This window comes from Lissotriton helveticus, chromosome 8 (genome assembly GCF_964261635.1).
Source record: "Lissotriton helveticus chromosome 8, aLisHel1.1, whole genome shotgun sequence".
In the NCBI taxonomy this organism is placed as follows: Eukaryota; Metazoa; Chordata; class Amphibia; order Caudata; family Salamandridae; genus Lissotriton; species Lissotriton helveticus.
Window position 1 is genome coordinate 348,333,223 of NC_136069.1, and position 20,424 is coordinate 348,353,646.

General features: G+C 45.2%; 1 protein-coding gene and 1 long non-coding RNA gene across 2 annotated transcripts in view; one reads left to right on the plus strand and one right to left on the minus strand.

Annotated features, from left to right (window-relative positions):
• Positions 1-12,070, minus strand: part of LOC144772672 (uncharacterized) — a 78,243-nt gene extending 66,173 nt beyond the window's left edge. Inside the window, exons 1-2 of the long non-coding RNA XR_013599820.1 lie at positions 10,017-12,070; positions 5,774-5,896 (exon numbers count right to left, since the gene is read on the minus strand). This is a non-coding gene — a long non-coding RNA (uncharacterized LOC144772672). The remainder of the gene's footprint in view (positions 1-5,773; positions 5,897-10,016) is intronic.
• MTUS2 (microtubule associated scaffold protein 2) overlaps positions 1-20,424 on the plus strand; it is a 1,701,731-nt gene that overhangs the window by 1,480,758 nt on the left and 200,549 nt on the right. The gene's annotated exons all lie outside the window — the stretch shown is intronic.

Consider the following 20,424-nt stretch of genomic DNA (forward strand, 5'->3'; position numbering starts at 1 on the left):
GTAAAAATTACTATTCCCACTCCAGTGAGTTCAACAGTAGGGAAAGTGCTGGATCCCACAACAATAAAAAACAAAACCATCAACATTTTTATTACATTTTATTTCCAATATTAACATAATTAATATATAAATTTAAATATATTATTAACAAATATAATTAAAAAATCATTACACATTAATTAATACTATAATATCCACAACACACACCTAAAATTCATTACACAAAATGTATAATTATTAATTAATGGAAATTAATATATACATATTTATTAATCAATAACAAATTAATTACTTACCACTTTTCACAGCATTTACACACAAACACCACAACACACACCTAAAATAAATTAGAATTAATAATTACTAATTAATTCATGGAAATTAATTTTAAAATATTTAATTAATCAATAAAAAATTAATAACTAACCACCATTCACACCATTTACACATATAAACACAACACACACCTAAAATGAATTAAACAATTAACAAAATTAATTAATTATTTGAAATTAATTAACTAATAATTAAACGTATTAATTAATCAATTAACACATTAATTATTCAATAAATGTTATATAATTAAATTACTTCCCAACCTATTCCCCTATAAACAAACCCATTGCCCGCTGTGGAACTAAAAACGCAAAATTCAAATAAAAAATTAACTACTATAAATTATTATTTAAATCTATATAATTAAATGACTTCCCACCCTAATCCCCTATAAACCCACAACCCGCTACGGAACTAAAAACACAAAATTAAACTTAAAATAAATTAATAACTAGTAACATTTTAAACATATAATAAAATGACAGAATTCTCATTAAAACACTAAAATACATAACATTATTAATAATTAGATATTTTTGTAAACTATATTTTTGTAAACGATATTTAAGACGTCGATGTTTTTGAAATCGATATTACTTACCTGTTAGTCGATATTCTTGTCCACAATATTTTTGTTGTCGATATTTCGTCCCCACAATATTTTTGCAGGGATTTTTATGTCCCTTGATATTTATACGACGATATTCCTGCTCTGCACTCTACAAAACATTGGACATGCAACTGGAAAGACAGACATGTGCCGTATGTGGGCCTTGCTGGATAGATTGGAGGGAGAGGCTTTGACACTTGGCCTCTGTAACCATATCATGGCCCCACTAAAGATTAAGATCTGCATTCCATGGCCTCATGGCAGACAGGACTGAAATTCTGGGGAGACATCTGTGGTTCAATGGTAGACACTTTGACCCACTACTTCAAAAACACACTACAGTGTAAGTACTGATGCCATACTTCAGCAGGGCAGAAATACATTTGTGGGCACGTGGGAACAAGGAAACTGCGTGGTACACACAGCAAGAATAATCTGTTGTGCACAAAAAGTATTACTGACATTGAAAGGGACCACGTGCCTTTCCTATATACCTGCGATGTGTGGCACCCTAAAGTGTGCTCTCCTAGGGCTTGTTGGCTTACCACTTGTGCTTTCGGAGGTCTCAGGGACATCTAAGATCTCCTACGAGGGACCCACATTGTCTACTTGTGACACCTGGAGAGCGGTGCTCTCTTATATGTCCACATCATCTGCTGGATCCCAACTGGTAGTGCGGCGTGAGCATGGAACTAAGAATTGTGCCTGGAGACTGGATTGCCTGGTGCGGAGCCCCAGAAATCGTGTCTGCATCTATGGAAAATGGACACTGCATCGTGGGGACCTTGGCTTTGTTCATTCAGGACTACTGTGAATGCCCCTCCCTGTCCAGCAAGCTAGCTCATTGGAATGTGTGTGTAGACACCCCCTACTCGTTCACTAGAGGTTTTGGGTGGTTAATTTCCTCTTCTGTCACCCCATCCATTAGTTCACAGAATTATTAGTGTAATTTTGTAGTTACTCAAACACAAGTGATATTATCCTATTATTCCAGCACATATTCAGGTTCACATGCTTGCATTACTGGGCACATGTATTGCCACTGCACATTCTTTTGTTATTGTGAACATGTTTAGGTAGCTAGTGCTCAAGTGGTAATGTCCATGCATTCATGTTAGCTCACACACAACTTTTACTCCGCAGAATTAGGCACCCACATTTATGCCAAAGAACATGCAAACCATTAGGTTTCAGGTACTGTGAAAGGAGAAAAGTCACTCTAGGAGGCAGTGGCAGATGACAAGTACGGGGATTGGATGGGCGAGCAAATGGGTGGGGGCATAAAATAAATAAACAACATCAATAAAATAAATACATACATGGAATAAATAAAGTCACTTACCTGCTTGCGCAGACATGTCCTCTTTGCTCCGATCCTCCTCTTTTCCGACATCACGTTGAGGGCCCCACCTAACCTACTTAACCAATCATGATGCTGCTCTCATGCTGATAACCAGCATGAGAGAAGCGCCAGGGTTGAGTGGAGCAGCATCTCCCAGCACTCCTGAGGACAGTATAGGCTTGTGCAGGCTCTAAATCCGACTGTCTAAGACAGCTGGGTAGTGAGGTTTATCGTGTGCATGCCAGAATGGCCATCACAAGACAGCCGGCCAAAGGGATATGCGCACTATAAACTAGTGCACAGGCAGCTCACCACTGCTGCCACTCAGCAAGCCCGCCCCTTCCTGAGTCAGGATGGGTTGACGAAAAATATCACAATTACATTTTTCATCTCTGGGGCATTTAAGTGGGGAGACGCTCCTCCGCTCCAATGGAGGAGTCACTCCTGCTAGGAAGTATTGTTAATCAGAACAAAGTCATTGTATTCGATGATGATTCTGCATTGACAAGGTTGAAGAGGGTCTAGGGTTCAGGACATTTATGTAAAGGCTTTGGGAGCCCCTTCTGGAGTGAAACCAACATGGGATGTACTGACCATTTTGAAAGGTATGGTTTAATTTATGGCGTAGCATCTATGACCACTGGTCTTCTCCGCTTCTATTTTTTTAAGCAATGACTTCCCAAAAAGGAACAACCATTTTCATTATCTAATGTTGTAGCCATATACGGACCGAAGGAAACAGTGTAGGCAGTTGTAGTTTAGGAGCACACACTCCAGTATATTCCGGACACCTGGAGACATACATGTGAAATGGATATTCCCCACATTAACCAAAGAAGCGTACATTTTATCATACAGGTGTCCACCAAAAGCATGGGCTTTTTATTACAAGCATGTATGAACCATATTTCAGCCCATCTACTCCTGGTCGTTCCTCCCCGGGTGGTATTTTGGTAGAAACTAGCTTTACACAATTCCAACAAGCACAAAGGATAAAATAATCAATAAGTGTACAAGCAGTCTTTATACCCATGCAGGTGTAGGTCGTTTTGTGCAATAAGCATTCATTTTTAGGGCTCGGCTGAACGCGCGGAAGCGCGTCTCCGCCGAAGCTCTTTTGTCGGCATGTGTGCTTCCCAGGAGACAATCCTGGCCGCGCGCTTCGCCTTTGAGGCGATTTGAAAGTGGCACGCGCCGACTGGCACGCGCCGCGCTCGGCCAGGCTGTCTCCTGGGAAGCACAAACATACCCAGGCACACCTCCCCCTGCACGCATGCGGCCACACACACACACGAGCGCAGACAGACTTGCAGACACGCAGACAGAGACACTCCCCCCCCCTCCCCCACACACAGAGACACACACACAGGAGCGCACATACACGCACACATACAGAGACACATGTACACACATCCACACCGTGATGCCTTTAAAATGTGGCGCGCATGGCCCTTGCGGTGCAGTTTACCCTATTTCCAGACGTGGCTCGCACCCATCCATGCCCGGTCGCCTGGCGCCCTCTCCCGGTCCCTCCTCCGGGTCTTGCTCTGCTCCCCTCTGCGGGTCCTCGTCTTCCGTAGCTCTCCAGAGCGACCCCTGGCGGAGAGTGTGTGTCCGTGCCTGCTACCTCCGGCTTCGCTGGGCAGCCCCGAACTCCTCGTTGCTGCTTGATCTGGGAGTCCTTGGGGCCGCCCCGACCCCCTGTTGGTCCTAAGTTCTCTGCCGCGCTCCTCTCTGCGGCTGCAGCCCTCTGCTCTCTGCCCCTGACCTCTGCTTCCCTCGGCTCGCACACTCCCCGATCCCTCTCTCAGACCCCGGAGGTCTCCGCTCCTCCTCCTTCTCCCGGCCCGCACTTCCCTCCTCCACAACTCATCCCCCTCCCCTGATTTGGACGTCCTTTTCCAGGACACCCCTCCCCTGCACCTCCCCCTCCTTCTCTCTTTATTTATTTATATATTTATTTATGCATTTTTATATAGCGCGGACTTTACCCGAAGGCGTCAGAGCGCTTCACATTAGGAACAGAAATGAAACATAATGAGAAACATTACAAAAGAACAGATTGCAAAAACAAACGTTACTTACATAAGGTAATAGTGACAATTGTGAGCAACCAAAATACATGAGGTAGTAAAAACTGTGAGCAACCAAAATTACATGTGTGGAGAAGCGTGGCTCAGTGGTGAGAGGCGGCAGACCCGGAAGCTGAGATCGGCCTTGGACTAGGGTTCGATTCCCCGCCTCGGCGGATCTCGGGCTCAAAAATTCCACGGACTCGACAATTCTCGCTCCGGTGCCTACTCGACTCACGGGGTCACACTCTGCGACTCTGGGCAATAGCTTGCTTAATCTCCACTACGGCCCCTCGCGGCGGGATGCCTGGCTTTCACCTTGTGGATACCCTGCCGGGGTATCTCACAGAGGAATACCAGGACGGGTTCCCTAAGCAAGCGCCTTGATGCCTTCGGGTGATACGTGCGCTATATAAGTCGCAATACATACATGAGGTAGTAAAGGTAATAGTGACAATCGTGAGCAAACAAAATACTTGAGTAAAAATTGTGAGCAACCAAAATACATGAGGTAGTCAAAAGTGCACAAGAGGCCCCCTCCTGCCCAGGCATCGGAGCAGCAGCCACCTGGGTATGTATAACCACTGGAGTACGCCATAGCCTGTGCCATCACTCACACGGAGTCTGACAGCATACGGGGTTACCTGGCAACGTGCACTGTCCTCCCCTTGTAATTGGTAGCCTCCACTAGTATTCCCGTGAATACCTGACGGCGCGCACAGTTGCGCACATATAGTGTATGTAAACAATGATTTGTAGCCCCAGGGAGCAAATGACACCATGCATTATTACCTCGGGCAGTACCCCACAGAATGGATGGTTGCCCATAGGGAATAGGGCATATGTGCAAGCATGCCACGTTAGCCCTGCACCACACCCAGTAGTAATAGCATACGGGCATTAATGCCTAGCCTACATTATTAGTGCCAGGCAGTACATGCAGTATGCTTTGTTGGTCACGGGAATATTCAACAGGATGCACTGTTACCGCTCCCCCCACTCCCCCCCCCTCCCCGATCTAACTTGCAGTTTTATCCCCAGCCTATCTGACGCCTGCATTGTTAGTCCCAGGTTGTACATGACAGCATGTACTGTTGGTATCAGACACGGAATTTCTGAGTGTGTGCACATTTACAGCATGACGGCATAAACTGTTAGACCGAGGTGGTGTTTGACAGCATGTTTTTTTTTACCCTACAACATGTATTGTTATTTGCTCCATTATTATTCCATGGGAGTATCTGACTGACAGCGGTCACTGTTGCGAACACAGAGATTCAGTAAACCTCCATTTTTATCCCACAGGGAGTAACTCACACCATGCATTGTTACCCCCAGGAGTAACTCTCAGAATACAATGTCATTTATTTAAGATTTAAAAAAATAAATAAAGAGCAATGCCAATAGCTCTACCTTTAATGCTGCCGAGACCATTGCATTGTAAATGCTTGTTTTCTTTGTGGCCATCCCAGCTACCTTCTCAATCTGTTATCTGCAAGGTTCCCTGGATAGACATTAAGTTGAGGGAAATGTGATCTAGAAAATGACAAGGAGGAAATGGCATAGAGGCACTGTTAGCAGTTTGTAAGGGGACACAAATAGTGTGTTGGTCGTTAGGTTTTTAGAGTGCTGTATTTTGCAAAAGTACACCATGGGGTCCTACATCTCGCAAAACACTATGCAAGTCACAGAGCTGGGTCTGTATTATGTTTAGGGCATGCTGTCCCACTCTGTCCTACAGGGCAAACTTAACTGTGTGTGCCATGCGCAGACTGTTACAGTGTAAATTATTGCAGTAAAGGTGCCGTCCCTTGAGCACCTGCATACACTAGGGACAGTAATTTTGTGAAAAAGGTACAGATGTTTGCAGCTGCTAGTCTGCCTTTCAAAGTCTAAAGAGCAACCAAACCTGTATTTGAAGAGAGGCAGAGACTAACCTGCAGACGGGTGCAGTGGGTGGCATTTCCTTCACAAACCTAAATAAAGCTAATCCAAAACGAAAACTCCTACGATTCTCATTGCATTTGCTGTTAGAGACCTGCAAATATTACTGACCCTGCACATCTTAGAATTTAAAAACCTCACAGATATGTCCTTTAATCAATGGATTTCGATTGTGTTGAAGCTCTTACTCCTTTGGGAACCTTCCACATATCCAATAAAACACAAACGCAAAATAGGTCTAAAGAAACCTCAGCAAACTCAAAATTACAACCATGTTTTCTAATAAAATTTGAATAGTCACCTCATCCTTCCCACAAAGTGAACTGTGCAGGTTGGTGGGTCAACTACAAGCACTACTTTACTACACCAATGGTAAAAGCCCCTCATGAACACTCATTAGCAGAACTCTTTGGGGTCGATTACAATGGGGGGCGGATCGCCACCGCCCACCATAATCCACCGCCCGCCACCCAATTCCCCCCGCCATATTACTATGGCGGGGGACCCCGGCTGACAGAAATACCATCTGCTGGTTTTCCGTCCAGTCGATGAGTCGACCGGGATGAAAAGGTTTTAATGTGGTGGCGGTGACTGGTAGACACCGCCACCATGCGGTCCTTGACACTGGGGGCCTGTAGCGGGCCCCCAGCCATTTTGTGGGGTGGGGGGTGCACATGGGGGGTACCAATGGTACCCCACTGCATTTGCATTTACAACGTGGCAGGCACCGCGCTGTGCCTGTCACTTTGTGCATTCAAATGCACAACTTGCATTTTTAACCTTGCGGTGGGTGCTGTTTGCAGTACTGCCCGCCGCAATGTTAAAAATGCGGAATGCGCCCGCCAGTGTGGCAGGTGCATCCAAATTGCAAATGCGGGACCGCCGCATGCATTGCAGGCGGTCCCATTTCCCGGGGCTCTGCCATCCGCCATGCTAATCAGCCCCTTAATCTCCAAAATTATCAACATACACAAGCAAATAAAATTCACATTCTCAATCTCAAAAGTAGCAAACCCAAATGATCTAGAGGCATGGCAACCACTCAATCATTGCCACAAATGAACTCCAACAGAACTGACTGCACCCTAACCAACCAAACCCACACAATACAAAAATATATCCAAGCCACAAACGTTTGACCTCATTACAAGACTGATTCTAAAAGATAGTCAGCATCAGCATGATTGTTCCCACACAGAACCCTTTCCATGCTGTCTTAAAGTAACTTTTTACACTACCAATGGTCACTAAATGGTATCTTAAGTAACTTTGAATCCCTCATTTTATGCTGAAAACCCATCTCAAACATCCCTTTCCTGACCAAACACCTTAAACGAGTAGTTCAAGAATAATTAGAAGACTTCCTACTATACCAACCGGGAAATTGGATTTGGACCCTCCAAATAAACTGAGCCTGCCTTTTTCTCCATCTATAGCAACCTCATAAATCAGGAAGGAGCAGTGCTCGTCCTTCCCACCTCACTTCTTTCCCGTGTACACCTCGATCAAACTGATTAAAGGGCATTGTATTCAAGGATCGGTCGCTTGATATCCTCTGCCCCCTCAGAGATTCAGAATAACCCACTTTCTTGTAGACGAGAATAAGTTACTTCCCTGTAACTGCAGTTCTCCAGTATTGGTATCTTTCCTAGGTTCACATGCTTGAATCATTCCCTGTCGTCGAAGTGGGAGTTCCATGGTACCATAATAAAGAAGTATCACTCTAATAGCCTATAATGGCAATGAAAAAGTCAGTTTAATAGCCTATTTTCTTTGTTAAAATCAGGCGACAGCACCCTCTAGAGCACTCCCAACAGAGGCTGAGTCCCTCAGATTTTCAAGCACAAGTGGGAATAAAGAATCCCGAGCTAAGGGGAGCCTCTTGGGGAGGAGGGTGGGTCGCATGTGAATCTATGAAAGATGGTATAGGATTAAGAATTATTAGGACAAAAAAGAACAAATTGATAATAGCAAGGGATAACTACATAAAGATTACATAAGGCTTTAGCGGATAATGAATAGTTAGGTTAGGATAGGGGGTGAAGAATAGATGGAGGAAAGGGAAGAAGAGTGGGTGGGGGGAAATTGTGGATGGAGATATGGGTAAGGATAGGTCTGGGACGGATGGGAGGAGGCAGGGATGGGAACTTGGGGAGAAGGGGAGTAGCATGAGAGAAATGGGTAAAGAGGGGAGAGGAAAGGTAGACAACAGGGTGAAAGTAGAGAAGAACCTGACAGGGGGAGGCAGAATAGGGGTCAGTGTCCGAGACGAGGAATTATGGACCCCAATATTTATTAAGAAGGTGCAGTTTTAGGACTTTTTTAGGCTGAAGTGGGAGAGGTTACAAAGCAGGTCTTTAGGGAGGGTATTCCAGATGGTAGGGGCGTTTCCAGAGAAGGAGCAAGGTTGAGTGTTTTTTTATTTAACAGGGAGGGACTAGAAAAAGAGTGTTAGAGCTCCTAATCGGGTGGGAGCAGCCCGCTTTGTGGAGTTTATCAGAGAGGTACGGTGGGGAGTTTTGATGAAGGGCTTTATGAGTGATGCATGCAATCTTGTAGGAGGATCTGCCTTTGACGGGCAGCCATTTGAGGACTTTAAGGGCAGGGGCGATGCGGTCAGAACGTTTGTAGTCGGTGATAAGCCTAGCAGCTAGGTTGAACACGGACTTGAGTGGTGCTAGGTGTACTTTGGGTGTTCTAGAGAAGATAGCGTAACCATGGTCTTTTCTTGAGAGGACCAATGATTGAACTACCGTTTTGAAGTCGTCCACAGGGATAAAGGGTTTCATTTTCTTGAGATGACGGAGAGTGTAGAGTGCTCCTTTAGCAATAAATTTTATGTGGGAGATAGGAGTTAGGCTATTGTCAATAATGATACCGAGAGATTTAACTGAGTTGGATACTGTGAGCGAGCAGTTGAGGGCATTGATGTCGGAGATCCAGGTTTGGATGGGGAGCAGGTTGTTTTTAGGAGAGAAGAGAATAATTTCAGTTTTTTTAGGGTTGAGTTTGAAATGATTATGGTGGAACCAGGTTTGGATCTTAGTCAAGGTGTAACTGAGGTGAAGAACATCGGAGTGGGATTTAATCTTATAGTAGAGTGGGGTGTCATCGGCGTAGAGGTGGTAGTTGATTCCAGCTTGTTTTAGAATGAGGGTAAGGGGTTCCATGAAGAGATTAAAGAGAGAGGGAGTGAGAATAGATCCCTGGGAGACACCAAGAGTGACAGGTGTAGGGTTAGAGAAGCAGTAATAGAGTTTGACTTGTTGAGTCATGTGTTGATGAAAGGAGGTGAACCATTTGAGGGCAGGACCATTGAGGCCAAAGCGAACTTTAAATGCGTTAAGTAAGGCTGATCGCTATCAAATGCAGCAGAGAGGTCAATATATAATACATTCAAATTTGCATAAATACATAAACAAACACATGGAACAAAAAGAGGCTGCCCTTATTGAAATAAGCGGTGTAGTAAAACCTGTCCAACCGCTGCATTACTGCATTGTGCCCATTACAGGTAATAATGCTGTATGAATTAGTTCAAATGAACACTTCATGAGTTGAGATAGGACTATGTGCAGTTGCAAGTCTGGGGAAGGAGCCCTTACTGGATGAAAAACACGAATTCTTTCATCAACTGTTAGATGGTTCTGCTAGAGCAGGAAGAGAGAAAATGTAATGAACATCTATCACTTGATATTTCTGCAAGCCGTACCTTGCAGGCCTTTCTGATTTCCGGTTCCCTTGCGGGGTCTGGTGGTCTCCTGAGCCTTAGGTCTATGTGGGTCCTGTCTGGGCGCCCTGCTGGTGCTCTTTTAGTTGCCGGTTGGCTGTTTTTAGCTGCCCGCCTTTTCTGTCTGCCGGCTGCTGGTGTTTGCGGCCGGTTTGTTAATTGGTGATCCAGGCTTTGTGCTAGCGAGTCTCCCTTTATCTTCCTCTTTTGCTTCATGCTAGCGCTCTATTGGTTGCCTTTTGGGGGGGTCGCTTGTTCTCCTTTTGGCTCTCCTTCTGGGGAAGGTTTTGTTTCCGGCTGGTGCGGCTTGTGGTGTCTGTAGTTCTGGCTTCCGTCTTGTCTTTCGTTTTGCCTGTGACTTGGACTTGTGTTGCGTTTTCTGTGCAGTTGGCCTGGTCATTGCTGACTTTGGTACACCTCACTACGTGATTCAGCACAGCAAAAGGGATGATAAGGTAATGCTGTGTGTACTTACCGGTAACAGCATTACTCTCAGTCCTTCTCTCGCCATGGTGAATCAGGCCATCCCTGTTGGCCAGTCCAACTGTGTGGTCTCTGAGCTTGGTACGAAATAAGAAGTATGAAGCGGCAGAGGGATTTTTATGCTGGGGAAACGATTGTGATTGCTGGCACAGGGGCCTCAATATGTGATTCAGCACAGCAAGAGAATGACTCAGTGTAATGCTATTACCAGTAAGTTAACACTGCATTACCTCCTCCTGCCTTCAGGTGCGGTGAGCACACCCCTAGCAGATTGGGGGGCTAATGCGGAAGTGATACTGCATTAGACCCCATAGAAGCCAGCATGCGGGGAAGCCTGATGAGAGCACCAGAGCTTCCCCTGCAACCTTCCTCTCACCCCTTCCCAACAGGATGTCCCATTGACATCAACAGGTAGTCCACCATACTTAAGTGCTTAACCTGTTGTAGAAACAATTGATACACTAATGTGTACAGAACGCTGTGCACCAGGTGTCACTGTTCATAGTCCGATTTGTGCTTCACTATGTTAGTTTCTGTGATCCAACGTTGAAGGACACACTAATCTTGATAAAGAATACTCAAAGATTAACATTATTCATAGGCCACCGCCTTTAAAAGCATCCCATCTAAAGACGACGTCGGCAGGTTGTGTGGTATAAATCGCATAAATGAATAAACTAAACATCCATGTTGCGTGTGCCGCATATGCATATAAAATATAAACCCTATCTAAGCACAGCTTTAATGTCACTCGCGTGAAAATTGATTGTAGGCTTGCATGCGTCTGTTGTTACGATATTCTGTTTTATCAGCAGTAGGCTCATCTTACATGGGGACGCATTAATGTTCTCGGATGAACTACCAGACGTCCCAGTGGGACCAAGACCCTATGCCAGGAGCAGCAAGTAAATAGAAAACGTGTTCGCCTAAACGCGGACATTAAGCTTCCTGGCACAGCATTTTAAACCCATGACAGAATAGTTTACTTGTCCTAAGGGGCAGCGCTTGCCTCGTGTTTTGCTTACAGTGTTTACATACCGTAACGCTGTAATGCTTGTGTAATGTATTTAGGATCATCCTGTTTCTAAACCTGGCTTGCTCGGATGAAATGTATCTCCAAACTATGCGATCCGAGAGCTGGTTGGCTGGGGGGTGGGGGGATAGAAATGAGCAGAGGCTGCAGCCAGCTCGATGTGTCCTCTCCAGCCGATGAAGTGGGTAAATGGCCCCTTACTATGTGTGGCTATTGATCCGCTAGCCGCCTGGCTGCCTTACCGCGAAGCCACCAGACGAAATGGCTACCCCCACCCACTTCGATGAGCCGCGTCTTATCGTGCGCACTCCTCCTCCCCAAGTTATTAAGGCTCGCTAGCAGGCAGCCCGGGGCTTGGAGCGCTGACAAGTTTCAACCGCGCACACCTCGCCGCGGTGACACTGCTGCTACTGCGGGGGAGCGCGCCCGGACACTGGATGCAGGCCGCCGCCGCCTCAGAGCCACCGCCGGGATGGGCGTCTGCTGCTGCAAGCTCTGCGGCTGCCACCGGTGCCTGGACACCACGGTACTTCACTACGTCTTGTTTTTCTTTTTTTCCCCATTTTCTAAAGGAGGTGTCGTTTCGCCGTTTCTTTTACTGCCGACGGGGATACCTCTGGAATGCTGTGGGATGCGGCAGGGAGGGCGGATATCTACACCCAACTGCCATCTCCCTAGTTAAGTTACGTAGCTGACCACGCGCGGTGTCTTATACTATCCTTTGCGCCCCACCGTCCTGCGAAACAAGCGCTGTCACGCGAAAGCCCCCTCTGAGGGACGTCTTAAAGGGGCGGGGCAAGGCGCCTCCTCGTGCTGCACTCTAGAAGTGGGGACGGGCGTACTTTTCCCAGTTTCCTACTTTCAAATACCCCTCATTCCAGTTGAAGTAAATAGGAATAAGTCTCTCTCTCTTGTGAGTGAGCACGTGGGCTGGCAGGCGCTAACGCTTCCAGAGAGCTCCCTGTCCGCTGCATTTGTTTTTGGACACACCCTGCGCTTTATCTCGTCGCAGCTCTTCTGTACAGTGAAGTTAAACTGGTCCCCATGTCACGACTGACTCGTTCAGCCAGTTTTGACTTTTTAGCAAGTAACACCACTGTCACTTGTAGCTTCGATGTTTGTTTGTAAGTAGCGGGGCTGCATGTTCCACTGCGTAAAGTCTTTGAATGGAACCCTGGCTGAAACTTCCACATTTCATGGGGGTCACTTGGCAGCTGTGCTGTTCACCGGCTGCTCTACTTCCTTATTCTAGTGTGCTGCTGTTAGTGCATGCTTCACATGCTACAAATTATATGCATGGCACCTTAGGCTTAAAATTTGAACTAGTTTTACCTTAACCAAAAGGTTGGCTGCGAGTTCCTAGATGTTCCAATCTCTAATGAAGAATGTAAACAATTTTATTTTCTACTTGACAACATAATGAGATCAAGTTTCAGAGTATCAGATGGTTACTTACACACCTCCTGTAAAAAGGAGATACATGTACAGCTCTCAAGAAGGTACATAGGACGGGGGTTGAATTATGCCTAAGTATAGGTAGCTTTAATAAACACCCTTATGTTCTCTGATATGAGTTTTCATCTGTTTATTTAGTCGAGAGTACACGTGACCTCAAATTAGATAAACTTTGCACTGTGACAAACGTGGAGCAAATGCTCTTTTGCATAGTAGTCGCTGCTTATGTAGCATGAGAGCGAACTGATATTTGTCATATGCTTATATTAATATTGTTGCACCAGAACAAAAAAAATAGGAAAACCTTGGGTTTGCAGAATGTTTGCTTCTTTGATGTAGAGGAATGCTGCAATTTTTGTCTTAAACATACTTTTCACCTTGTCAAAATTAGGAAATGTTGTTACTTTCCATATAATAAAAACACATAAAAAGGAAAATGCGTTTTTCAGCATTTTCTATTTAGCCACAAGTATGTTTATGTAAGAACTACAGGGCATTCCTCTTAATGCAAGCAGAAAACGCTGCTAAAGAGCATTGTCTCCTTATTGGTCATGTGCAAATGTTATTTGATCTGGGCCAATGGTTCACTCTCTGCTTTCCCACCTGTTCAAATTCGGTGATTCTTTGTATAAGAACAGGGACGATCTGACTTGCCTGTGAAACAATGTTATGTTTTGGTTTGTAGTGAAGACAAGGCCCTACTTGCACACATTGCTATGTTAGCATAAGCTTATTGGAAGTTTAAACGCCATTTTGCTACTTTGCAGCTTTTGCACACGACACAACACTACGTGTAACTGTTGTTGTAAGTTAAACTGCTTGTTTTTTCTCGAATGAGAATGGCTTGTTTTTAACATACCTAGACTTACATCGCGACCTTAGTCTGTACACTGCGGGCAGAAGCCTTCAAGGTCACTATAACAGTGTATGCTGTTATTCAGGTTGATCGGCCCACGCTGTAGACAGAACACGAACACAGCTGCAGAGAACTGAAATTCTAGTGCCTTTAATATTACACTGCATGCATGATTTGGGCACTTGGAAGAATATCCTTTCCAGAGACAGAGAGTTTTGCTGATCCTGAGATGTGATACACCTCTGCTGATCTTGGAGGTATGGGGTTCCCCATTCAAGCCTAAGAGCCCTTCTATTATTATAAAACCTAGTTCCTAGCAGGGGAGGTTTGTTCACAAGGCGCTAAAGGACCAGTTTCTACAATCATTATAGTATGATTTCTCCCTTTGTGTTTTATGGAATTATAACCATGATGATCTTATTATTTTTAATCATATGCCTGCTTATGTTAGCCAGAATACTGCATCTTAGAGCACGTCGTTAAAATAAACATGTTAAACTTTTCCGTGTCTCTAATTACTCGCGTTGTGGACTGGTATGAGAATGAAAATGAAAGAGTGTTCTTGATTCCCACCATTCCTGAGAGTACCCTAAGTCGCATGTTCTGGGTTTTCTAATCATTGGTAGCTTTGCTCTAGGACGGAGAGCTAATGAGACACTGTTGCTAGTCAGATAGGGGTTCTGGGTACTGAGGTGAGTTTCTTGTACACCACAAGTCACTGATGTCCTGGTTTCCTGCGCACAGTTATGTGCCTACACAGAATCCCCGCAAAATGGCTCACCCAATGTTTGGTCTTATATTCGAGACACTTGTGTAGTGCTTAAATCAGTCCGCAACACCCTCACTGCTGTTTCCAGATAACAGTTGTGACGGATTAACCTAACTATATAGATGATTTATAGGTTCATTCAAGCTTGAGATTTAAAAAAAGATTCATACTTTGAATTACTACCCGTTTGTGCTACAAATTTTATAGATTGTTGATTCTCTACTGTGTCCTCATGGGTGATGTTGAAATCGCCTCGCATAGTCGGGTGCCCGTCCGCAATCAATTGCAGGCGTTTGGCATTCCCTTGGAAGGCATGGCGGTACTTTTTGAGGTGAGTGCTGAGGCATCATACCCGTTTGAGCTTTTCTACTCATGGGTTACCTTTCCTGCAGTGAATGCGGACAGTGGTACATTTCATGTTTACACTCCCACTGCCGTGCCTAATGTGTATACACCATATAGGACACAGGAAATTCCAATTTCAGCTTGGCAGCATCAAGTTTGTATTAATGGCGCCCTTCCCCACTCTGTGGGTGCGGTTCGTTTGGATCCCTTGTCTATTCCTGGGGCCACTTAGCCTGTCTTGGCCGGGTTCACTCCTCACCCACGTTACCTCACGGTCCGTATTGCGGACTTGAGAGTCCTTTATGCATCTGTAGTACGGGTGCTCAGGGCTTAAGTGCAATATGTTTCCCGCAACATCCAGGTGGGGGCACCTGGTGCTGTGGCGCAACCAGTTGGACCGGCCGGGATAAAGAGGAGTCCCGTCATGGTTAATTCGGATATGGGCAAGCGCCCCCAAGAGAAAGATGATATGCCTTTTTGGCTTGCCGAGAAATTTGACCAACTGGAAGCAGTATTTCCTAATACGACTCCTGTTGAGAAACACAGGATTCTGACCATTAGTTTGCAGAAAGACTTAGTACCAGAGGTAACAGATTGTGAGACTTGGGGTACAGTATTTGCGGCAGTCTATGCAAAGTGCTTCGGCCTGCCGTCTATGACTTTCCTGCCCTCCGTGATCAAATGTGTTCAGGATCAGCATGGTCCGGAGGCGGCTGTTGAATTGGGAATGAGACATGTCAGAGTGTTTGACGTAGTTTGCAATCTCATCCTTGCTAATGTCAAGGGGGATGCAGTAAACTTTCAGGTGTCTAATGCTTTGTGTGATGTCCCCGATGCGGATAAACCCCGGCAGTTACAAAAACTCATTGCGGAGGCTTATAAGACCATTGGCCGCAGTAGTTTGGGTGTTAAGCCTTTTGCTAAAGTAGCAGTGCAACCGCAAACTCAGACAGCTAAGTCTAATAAAGCAGACCGTCCAGTTTTTCCTAAACAGAATTGGAAAAATAAAAAACAGGGGAAGCAGCAACAGAAACAAGGGTCACGTCCTGCATCACCAGTACCGGTGTCCACTGAGCGCACATATGATTTGCTCAACCGCATGAGAATTAAGTCACCTGATCTATTTCAGGTTCCTGATCAACGTTCTCCTCGTTCTTTATAGGAAACATCGGTCTCACAAACCGGTGGAGGGGAACGCGGCAGAGGCCGGGGTGCCCTACAAGGACGTGAGCAGCCCCGCCAGACGGATGGTAAAAGCAAGCAGGACGACTTTCAACGTCCACGCCCTCAGTTTCGGAAAAAGAAAGTTGCTGCTTTAACCGCGAGGTATGCCACGGATAGTGAGAACACAGCTTCGGAACCTGACATGGGCACTAACGCTGCTCGACAGCTCAGCAGAGGTCAAGGCCAAGCAGTAGTGCGGCAAGCACTGCGTCCGTATCTGAAGGCGACAGCAACTGACACGTTCATCACTGTAGAAATAGCTGACACTAGAGAGGCTCCCCCTGACAGACTATATGAAATAGTCCTTTTAATTGAAAGTGACATACAGCGTAAAATAAAAGGGATTTTTGGGGAAAATCTGACCTCTACATATGACATTTTGTTAGCAGAGGCAGACTGGCCCCCACCTTTCGTTCTGGCCACTCTGAGAGAGGAGGAGGTAATCCTCCCTAGTTTCACACACACTGTGCCGAAAGAGCAGGCGCTGAATTTTGCAGAAGAGTGGGCTAAGATGCTTGCACCGGCTTTGTACCGTACTCAATGTGAATGGGACAAACTATCGCCCAGACATGAGATTCCATTGCGATCTATGCCACAGCCACAACCCCATTATCCCATGTGGCGTGAAGCAAAAGCTCCCGTTGCAGAAATCCTTGAACAATTGGAATATCAAGGTGTGTTTGAAACGTGTGTTACCCATGAATAATCCTCTATTCACTGTAACCAAGCCTGATGGGTTGTACCGCTTGGTATTGGATTACCAGCACTTGGACTTTCATTGCCGGACCTGTGTGGTACAGAATACTTACAGCTCTGCCCTTGTGGATAGTTTCGTGAGAAAACGGTTTAAGACCACACTTGACGTATCCAATGGCTTTTTTAGCCATAACCTGTCCTCTCTTAGTAGTCAATGGGCAGCTTTCACTTCTGGCGGCAAACAAAAACAGGTCAAAAGATTAGCCATAGGCTCCAAAAACAGCCCAGGCGTCTTTGCCGCTCGCATTGTCTCTCTGCTAGAGAGACTCGACCCTGATGCGTGCTCGTAGGTTGATGATATTTATCTCACAGACGACGCATCTGTGTCGCGTTGACTGCATCATTGTTATGTTTGTAGACTTCAGTTAAAAATCGCACATTGCAGAGTACACAGTGTTGTTCCTGGGCTCTGACCTCAACAATAAAGGTCAAGTTTTAGCACCTCACTTCTTGGAGAAATTCTCACAGTTGCGCGCTCCTACAACTCTGAAAAAACTACAATCTTTGCTGGGTGAATTTCGGGCATACTTACATTCCCGAATATGCCCAGCATATCAAGCCGCTATATGCCTTGGTACAATCAACTTTCACCAAACTTGCTGGCTGCCTGAACATTCAGCTATCTTGCAATCTTTGCAGGCTGATCTTCTTGAATCTAAGTACTTACTGACTTGTGACAATCACACAAACCTGGTAAGAAGAATTGGGCCAGGCGCAGTGGGTTTCACTTACTTGACGTTTAATGAAGGAGACACAGTCCCTATTGCTTACAAGTCACACTTATACACTTTGGCTGAAATGCGATTTTCTACTTTCGAAAAAGGTTTGACTGCAGTGCAGATAGCGATTCTAAAAGAGAGAGCACTGTCGCAGGGGAAACGCATGTTGGTTGTTACACCGAATCCTGCCCTAGAGGCAGCCACGAAAGTCAGTGTACCAAATTCAAAAGCTTTGCATCCACGTTGGATACAATGGGCCACATCCTTGACGTCTCCGGATGTCACGTTTATTTTCGATTCCTTTTTGCAAACTCAGGAGCACTTGCAGTATGAATTTGTTTATCCAGCTACTTTGTCCTTGCGTCTGCTGGAGGATTACCATTGTATCATTTACACTGACAGTTCGGCGCAACCGGCGACGGGATCTAAGCATGCTTATTCAGCAGCCTGCGCAATAGTGGTGGGTACCATTGTGAATGGAGAGGTCAAGTCCAATGTTGTGCATACACAGACCTTAGGGGACTGTACCGCCCTATTGGCAAAGTTACGTGCTCTGGTGCTTGCACTGGAGTAGGCTGACTACTCTTATTGTAAGTGACTCTTACTACTGTGTTCAGTCTTTCAATGACAATTTATTCTTTTGGACTCAAAAGGAATATCGTGACTCCAAAGGTAGCACAATAAAACACAAAATGCTTTAGGTTTGAGTCGCAGAACTAAAAGAACGTCTGCCTCTCGTGAATGGGATTCATACTCTTGGTCACCAGCGCGTAAGAGTACACGCTGTTGGTAATGGTCTTGCTGATGAAGCAGCCAAGACAGCAGTAGCAACATATGTAGTAGCAGCAGTTACACATTCCATAAGTAAGATTGATGCTGACATCTTGGCTGCCATTGCTGCAACAGAGAAGGGAGGTAATTACTCTAGAGGTTTCCCTTCTAAATACTCTTATCATTTAAATCCTGATAAAGTTCCCTATGTGAGAATTAATGACGTTGGTGACAGATTGATCCCCAACGTGGACGGCAGGCAAACCTTGATAACAGCCAGTCACGATGGCATGGCCTTGGCGCATGCCGGCGTTTCAGCAACTGTCTCTATCTTACAGCAGCGTTACTGGTGGCACAGATTGTACAAGCAAACGTCTGATTATGTCCTGACTTCCATGCCTTTACTCTCCCGTCTTGAGTCTTTCATCCCCATCTATCCCCTCACCCACGATGGCGCCTTTTGACGCACAGTGCACATCTGGAGTCACAAGTGTTAAATACTTGAGCACAGCGCATACGCACTGTCACTCGGTAAAGCACCCCTGAGGACACCGGGGAAACCTGGTAAGCGCGGGCACGATTTCGTCCTTTCTTCACGCTACGAAGTGTTAAACCTTTTGGTTGTAATGATTCTGGCGCCATACCAATGTTGGTTTCTTGTTATTTTTCCAGTGTATTGTCACGCCGCCGGAGATCGGTTTTTCATTAATTGACTCCTGTTTATTTTGGTGAGATACTTTTGACTTACGAACGGCTATTGGTTGCTTAAGGTGAGCGCTGCTACTCTTTCACCCCTTTAGTCTCGAGACATACTTATAGCCATGTCCTATATTGTGATCCACGCCAGCAGTATTTTCAATGTCACTTAACTTCCTCCCCAGTGTATTATCACGCCAACGCCTGGTCTACATGTAAAACTCTGATACGGAACGCGCTTTGCAATTGACTCAAGATTAGTTTTTGACTGTCATGGTGAGCCACGCTTACTTTACACTTGTCCTTTCACAAGATCCTTTTACCACACGGCCCACCAAATCTTTTTATCTGTTGTCCTTCAGAATTGCTAATTGGTGCCTCTACAGCCCTGGACTTGCCCCTCTAGTGTGATTTTGTTCCTCTATGATTTGAGGTTTGTGCTATTACCAGATTGTGTTGTGTTGTGTGCCACTTGTGAGTTCCCCTGCACACACTAGTAGTCCGCATAAACGCTCTGTATTTTCGCTGCACGGCTGAGTCTGCCATTCTCATTCGGTTTACCACCCATTGTGTTCTCAGGCACCTGCATCCAATTGTGGTTAACTTTACATCCCTTCGTGGACTATATGTTTTCACATGAGGGTCCAATATCACATCCACGTATTGGCCCATTTTGCAATACACCATACCGATCCACCTCGAGAACCTTACGATTCATCGGCCTTGCCACTAGATACAGTCGCATACCTGCAAGTTAAACACCTGGTTTCAGACACAATGTGCCAGATCCTTAGCACGTTAATATCACGTGTGCCTTTACTTGGACAAATTGAGATGGTTTTCAAACATGTACAGGTCAATCACCATGAGGTAGCCCTAATTCTGTCCTTTTACCCCTCCCATTCACTTTTTCCCCCTCTTTTTCACAGGCAATTTCTCATAAATCAGTAATGCACTAATCGTTGTCCTGATGATGATCCTACTATCGCCTTGAAAGGATCGAAACGTCATCGACCCATATAAAACGTCTTGCACATTAATCCACATTGTAAAAAAGTGCATTGACTCTTTTTTTCTAAAGCTTGATACAATTGATACTTTACAAGCTATAACTGTCTTGCCTGAAATGTCCTTGTATGTTTTGTAATTGTCATGTGTCCTATGGGATACAGGATTGTGTCCAACGTGAATTTTGTTTTCAAATCTGTTTGTTGATTTATTACAATATTAAATTGTTTGTCTGGCTGGACATTCTGAATATAGCATTGATTCCAATCTATATT